This window comes from Coenobita brevimanus, chromosome 107, assembly GCF_032717465.1.
Source record: "Coenobita brevimanus isolate Jiangsu-jjx chromosome 107, ASM3271746v2, whole genome shotgun sequence".
Taxonomy (NCBI): Eukaryota; Metazoa; Arthropoda; class Malacostraca; order Decapoda; family Coenobitidae; genus Coenobita; species Coenobita brevimanus.
The window spans coordinates 3,858,387-3,865,803 of record NC_137060.1 but is presented as its reverse complement, the minus strand read 5'-3'; positions in this window follow the sequence as shown (position 1 = coordinate 3,865,803).

The following is a 7,417-nucleotide window of genomic DNA, read 5'->3' as shown; positions in this document are numbered from 1 at the left end:
TCTGGAAGACTGATTTGACTGGATTTATTAAGGCAGGGGAGAGAGAGAGAGAGAGAGGGAGGGAGGGAGGTGTGTGTGTGTGTGTGTGTGTGTGTGTAGTGCCGTCCTACTGACCATCACCACAACACCACACCACCCAGCACCATCATCATTGCGGTCATCCACCAGCTTCCCTTGGCCATCTGTGGCTGAGTTAAGGAATGGGCCACAACTGACACTGGCACACGGTTGAGCCAGAGCTAAGTAATCACAGAGCCTGGCTTACCATCGCCTCTGATCCGTGCACCTAGAGCCATGGCACCGCATCAACACAGGCTCAAGGAATTACTATACTCGTCACTCTCACCAGTCGTAAAATTGCCATCTCGCCATCTTGAAAACTGGGGTCTAATAAGATACTGAGACTGGAGTATGATGCTAGTCACGAAGAAGTATTTTATAAAAAAATAAAATGTATAGCCGTAGCACTGTCTCAGTCTGCCAATAAGGATCTGCGGAAATTAATGTACTAAAGAACGAAAATCTCCGCCTATACTGTTTTTACTCTAACGTGGCCCAGGTTTTCGTCCTTTTGCAGCTCGTATTATGCAAAGGAGTGGCCGAAAAAAAGACATCCTATCCATAGCACTTCTTCGTGATTAGCTTCAAAGTCTTGTTTTAAACTGTTGTTACTACTCAGCATTCAGAATGGAGAAATGGAAGTTTTAGGTCAAACTAAAGTTATGAGGAATAGGCGTAAAATTGCCATATCTCCATCTTGGAACTTGAGGCATAACAATATATTAACACTAGAATATGGTGCTAATCACGAGTAAGTGCCGTGGACAGGATGAAGAACGGCAAATTGTCGATTTATGTCACTGAAGTACGTGAAATAACCCGCCAAAGAACAAAAGTCCCGACCAGGTTAAAATGAATGAGGTATAGATGGTGTGATGGTGGCGTGAATGATATAAAAAGCACGTCTGTGGATGGATGGGGATAGGCCCTTTCATGGCCGGCACAACTCTATACCTTTATTGCTTCAACTTGGCCTAAAATTACCAGTCCTACATATTGACTATTGCCTTGTAACACTAGATTAATATTAGAATATAATGCTACTAGCGAAGAAGTTTTATCGCAGTGATGTAGAGCCATAGTATCGTCTTATTCTGCCACTGAGCTACGTGAAATAAGCTGCCAAGGGACAAACTCTGTGCCAGGTTAAGATGAAGGGACTATAGTATTGTGTTGCTGCTGACGTCACACGATTGTACTAATGGCTGACCACACTGACTACACAGGCTGCCCAACAGCCTTGTTTTAGTAGGTGAACTGGTGCCTAGAAAATGTCTTGAGAAAATGGTTGTCTTGTGGGTGAGAGTTGGGACGATGTGGGGTTTTGCTCTCTCTCTCTCTCTCTCTCTCATTTATGATTCCTAATTTACTGCTATTTTTAATTATCCCAGTCATTAATTGTAGAGCAGAACGTGAGTGATGTGTTTTGGGATATGTCGTCACTGAGTAGGGATAGATTTGTGTAGATCTATGTCAAGGCCGACCCTTCACAGGGTACGGTATCAAACAAATAGATAGAAATATAGATCGATAGATAGATAGACACAGGTCGATAAATATACAGATTGACATGGATAGATAGACAGAGGCCGATAAATATTTACATAGACATACAGGTAGATAGATAAATAGGTAAGTAGGTAGGTAGGTATGCAGACAGATTAAGATATAGATAGATAGATTACTTTACGATTTTTACGGGCTGTCATACCCATTGATGTTAATAAGTCTGTTGCCAGCAGTTAAGAAGATGTGTGTGTGTGTGTGTGTGTGTGTGTGTGTGTGTGTGTGTGTGTGTGTGTGTGTGTAAGGTCGTTATTGAATAAAGATAGAAAATTATGGGGACATTGTCGACATCACCTCTCTCAGGATGCAACGTCAGGAGAGAGAGAGAGAGAGAGAGAGAGAGAGAGAGAGAGAGAGAGAGAGAGAGATTACTGTATGTTATTGTCAGATATATCCCGAGTGTTGTTTCTCTTACGGGTCATTTCTGAGTAGGGACAAAAATGCTCTCAGACTTTTGCGGCATCCGTGTTGAACAGGATGCGTGTTTTGTTTGTTATTTCCTGAGTGTTGTTGCTGCCGACCAGTGAGTGTGTGGGAGTTGTTACTGAGTAGGGATAATAATACGTGAGTGTTGTTGCTGCCGGCCAGTGTGTGGGGGTTGTTACTGAGTAGGGATAATAATACGTGAGTGTTGTTGCTGCCGACCAGTGTGGGGGGGTTGTTACTGAGTAGGGATAATAATACGTGAGTGTTGGTGCTGCCGACCAGTGTATGGGGGTTGTTACTGAGTAGGGATAATACGTTGGTGGTGTTGCTGCCGGCCAGTGAGTGTGTGTGGGAGTTGTTACTGAGTAGGGATAATACGTGAGTGTTGTTGCGCCGGCCAGTGAGTGTGTGGGAGTTGTTACTGAGTAGGGATAATACGTGAGTGTTGTTGCTGCCGGCCAGTGAGTGTGTGGGAGTTGTTACTGAGTAGGGATAATACGTGAGTGTTGTTGCTGCCGGCCAGTGAGTGTGTGGGGGTTGTTACTGAGTAGGGATAATGATGTGTGAGTGTTGTTGCTGCCGGCCAGTGAGTGTGTGGGGGTTGTTACTGAGTAGGGATAATACGTGAGTGTTGTTGCTGCCGGCCAGTGAGTGTGTGGGGGTTGTTACTGAGTAGGGATAATGATGTGTGAGTGTTGTTGCTGCCGGCCAGTGAGTGTGTGGGGGTTGTTACTGAGTAGGGATAATACTACGTGAGTATTGTTGCGCCGGCCAGTGAGTGTGTGGGTTGTTACTGAGTAGGGATGGAGATGCCCGGAGCTATATACTGCTTTTGTTGAGACCACCCCTCACAGGATGTGGGATTAGTTCAGTAGATAGGTTGGTAGATGAATGGATAGATAAATAGATATGTAGACAGACAAGCAGACAGCCAGACACAGACGGACAGGTAGGTAGAAAGATAGTCAAACAGATAGACCGACACAAATAGATAGACGGATAGATAGGCAGTAGATAAATGGATTGACAAGTATACAGCCAATAGAAAAAGAAATATACAATCACTGAAGTTATGTATGTCCATTGGTCGAGGCTAAAACCTCACAGTATGCAGTTAGGAGAGAGAGAGAGAGAGAGAGAGGGAGAGAGAGAGAGAGAGAGAGAGTGAGCAGCCATGTTGATTGTGGCGTGTGTGTTTTTTATACACGTTCAGAGTGTTGTTGCTGGTGGTGACTGAGTGGGAGGGGGGTCGTTAGTGAGCAGGGACAGCAATACGTGAAGGTTATTTGGTCGCCATTACCTTGATCGTTTTTTCGTTCTACTTTTGTATATTTTCTGCTCGTGCATGTTGATGATGATGATGATGATGATGATGATGGTTAAGATAATGATGATGATGATGATGGTTATGATAATGATGATGCTGATGATGATGGTTATGATGATGATTGCCCTACATTTCTGTCTTCTTTTTTGTTTCTGGATCGAGGAAACAAGTTGAAAATGTTGATAATGATGGTTCTGTATTTATACCTTTCTGGCCTTACTTCTTGTTAATAATAATTCTGATGGTTTAGATCATATTGATTTTCTCCTGCGTTTGTATTTTCCCATTGTATTGTTTCTAGATGATGAATATGACGACGACGGTGATGGTGATGATGATGATGATGATTGTTTTTATTATTATTATTATTATTATTATTATTATTAATTATTATTATTATTGTCATTATTATTATTATTATTATTATTATTATTATTATTATTATTATTATTTATTATAGAGATATCCGCGTTTACCAGCAGACCTAACACCAGCCTCTACTTTCCATTTGTGCCATCATCTGGAGAAGGATATATAAACAAAACCATGGTAATTGCATTGACAGGTAATTTCACTCTTGACACCGATAAACGGATTAATGGATGAAAAATGGCTAATGTGTCTGGGGAGTTGATTAGTAATATATAAAAACGTTTATGGGAGATTTTTAACCCAATGTTTTGTTAATTAGTTGTGATTGATGTGAAATAACACACACACACACACACACACACACACACACACACACACACACACACACAGTTTCAGGGTTTTCATGATTTAAGTCATATGATTCAAATGTTAAGTTAAACATTATAAATCAGCAATTTTTGAGACATTGATCCTGTCATAATGTTTTAATGCATAATTACACAAGCAGTTTATTTATTTCCTCATTTATTTTCTAAAAAATTACAATAAAAATATGTATTGATTATATTTAATGAAGTAAGGAGGTTCGTTGTAACACCAAAACATAACTTAGCATTTATAATTGTACACGTCTTGGAAGAAAACGGCTTTCTTTCCTTAAATAATTAAGACATGTATCAAGAACTAAGAACAAGTTGCAGTACCACAGTTCAATTTAATGCCGGTACGTGTTTCTTGCTTTTCAAAAGCATCAGGAATATCAACAGTTAATATTACAGTATTTTAGAGTTTTTATTTTGATTTAAAAATGAATGGAAAGTTACATTAAGTCGACAGATGTGCAGTACTAGCTGTGTATTAATTTGCTTAAATATTGCATATATAAAACCAGAACTAATATTTGATTTCGTTTTATGTTTGCATCAGGGGCCTTCAGAATGTAGTCCGGTAAATATTGAACGTCTTCCTGTCAGACTGATATCAGCTTTTCGTCATATTAAAGCCAGTTCAATGCACCTTGTATTGTTTGTCATTATGTGACATTCAGGCTGGACACGACACACACCTTTATGTAATGGTACACTTTTATGAGTTACTCGTATACTTTCATACAGTTAGAGTTTCACAGACTTATCATATTTATAACGTTTATGACATTTATGACATGATTTATGCTACTATCTTGTCATAAATCATTTATGGCCTGCTTCCCCCCCCCCCTCCACGCATACCAGGAGAGAAAGGGGGGGGGAGGAAAACAAATGCAAGAAAGCAATTATCATCTCCACATCGTAATCATCATCGTCGTCGTCTTTGTCCAGAACACAGAAATAGGAAAACACATACTTAAGCACGGAAGCACCCGTATTATCATTATTATTACTATTATTATTATTATTATTAATTATTATTATTATTATTATTATTATTATTTATTATTGTTATTGTTGTTATTATTATTATTATTATTATTATTATTATCCTCCTCCTCCTCATCATCATCATCATCATCATCGCCATCATGGGACGGGCTACAATATCAGAACTGTGGTCATATTACAGGGGAATATGGGGAACATGTCTGAAGGTTCCATAAATTTGACGAGAATTAAATTATCTGACGTTTGCCAGAATAAAGTTTAATGTTCCTAAAAGATAAAAGATGGTGCTGTTTTTGATGGTGTGTGTATGTGTGTGTGTGTGTGTGTGTGTGTGTGTGTGTGTGTGTGTGTGTGTGTATAAAAAGGAAATAAATAATAATGTGTTGAACTTTAATGGTAAACAAAAAAAATAGTTTGACGTCAGCCGGCATAAAATACAAGGTTCCAAAAAGACAGCTGCTGTATATTTGCCGGTGTGAATGCAGTGTGTGAATATAAAAAGGCAATATTGGGTCAGATTTGCAGTGCTTTATAAAATGGGTCACACAAATCTCACGGCCACAGAGAATAATGTAAGGCCAATGTGTGGGAGGGGTGAGGCTGGTGACGGTGAAGGAGTGATGGCAATTTGTAGGAAACTCTTGGGAGACGCCTCGAAAATTATGCTGCCATTTTGCCTGATGGGTCAACATATACAAACATAACAGTAATTTGGTTTAGCACACCTTCCCCCCCCCCCACCTTTACACTCACACGCAGATAAAAATGAATAATGGACTTGCCCTGCTCTGTCATTTGAACTGTGTGTAACCTTTGGAGGAATCACACACACACACACACACACACACACACACACACACACACACACACACACACACACACACACACACACACACACACTCTAGAAATTGTCAAAAAAATAGCTGCATACCGTACATGACCCAGCCTGTGTCATGTGAACTGTGTTTAGCCTCTGAGGGAATCACAGTCATGTGACTACCTCATCTTGGAGGCGAGTAACACCATCAGTAGGGGAGATAAAGGTATATTCTCACAGGAAGTCTGGCGGGGGCAAAGTTGAATAAAAAATTATCATCCTGTAGTTGTAGTAGTAGGAGTAGCAGTAGTAGTCGTGACTCCAGGCTCATCTAAAAGGTAAACCCAGTGTACTACAAGCTTGAGCTACCCTTCTCTTGCAGTTCACCAAACTTCCTTCGGGGATAGGAAAGTATTTGTATAGCCAGGCAGATGAGCTGGCCGGTTATATTGATGCCATTACGTGAAGGCGTCTCTGCCCAGCATCATACTGAAGGGAGTAATATAGACTTCAACACACCTATCTCAACGAATTTTATTCCCTAAAGATATACTGTTTTCTCCTTGAGGTGATTTAGATTTTCGTCCAATTGCAGCTTATTTCATGTAGTTTAGAGGTAAAGACAGTACTACAGTTCTTCATCCATTCAGTGGTACTTCTTCGTGATTAGCATCATATTCTACTTTTTATTTATTATTTCAGCGCAGCATTCAATATAGACGTGACATTTTTAGACACTTTCATACCTCACATTGCCATACGTCACACTACCACGCTTCACACTACCACATCACATACTCCTCACACTGACCAAACTCACACCACAAATAGATATATCTCACATCACACTTTGAGCTTCTCTACGTCCCTCAGGGACATTTCACACAGTCATACTTCACACCGCAACACTATACACTGCCACATCACACACACCCCACTGACCACACCAAACCACCAACTGACATACGAGTACCTCACACTACCACACTTTGAATTGCTTTACGTCACACAAGCACAAATCATCTTGTTACACCTCACACTGCAACACTTCACACTACCACGCTTCACACTGCCATACTTCACATTACCACATTCTGCTATACCACATACTGCGACATCTCACATTGGCACACCAAAAACTTTCATGTATTTTTAAAACTTTTGTCCCTCCATCCTGCAGTGCTTTTGTCCATTGGTTCACCTGTATCGCCTCCAGCTGTCCATTGTTGTACTCGGTGATCCCCTGCCGTCCACTCGTTGGTCTTTCAATGACCCCCTTCTGAGAATGTGTTGACGCTCCTTAGGCTGACTCAGTTCACTCTTACACGCTCATTGTTTACTCCCTAAAACTTATTACTGACATTGAGTTTTCAGGATATTAGTCATAGAGATAGATAGATAGGTAGATAGAACAGATGGATAGATACTGTGTGCTTTATGTATATTAAGCAATAATTTTAAAGGTTA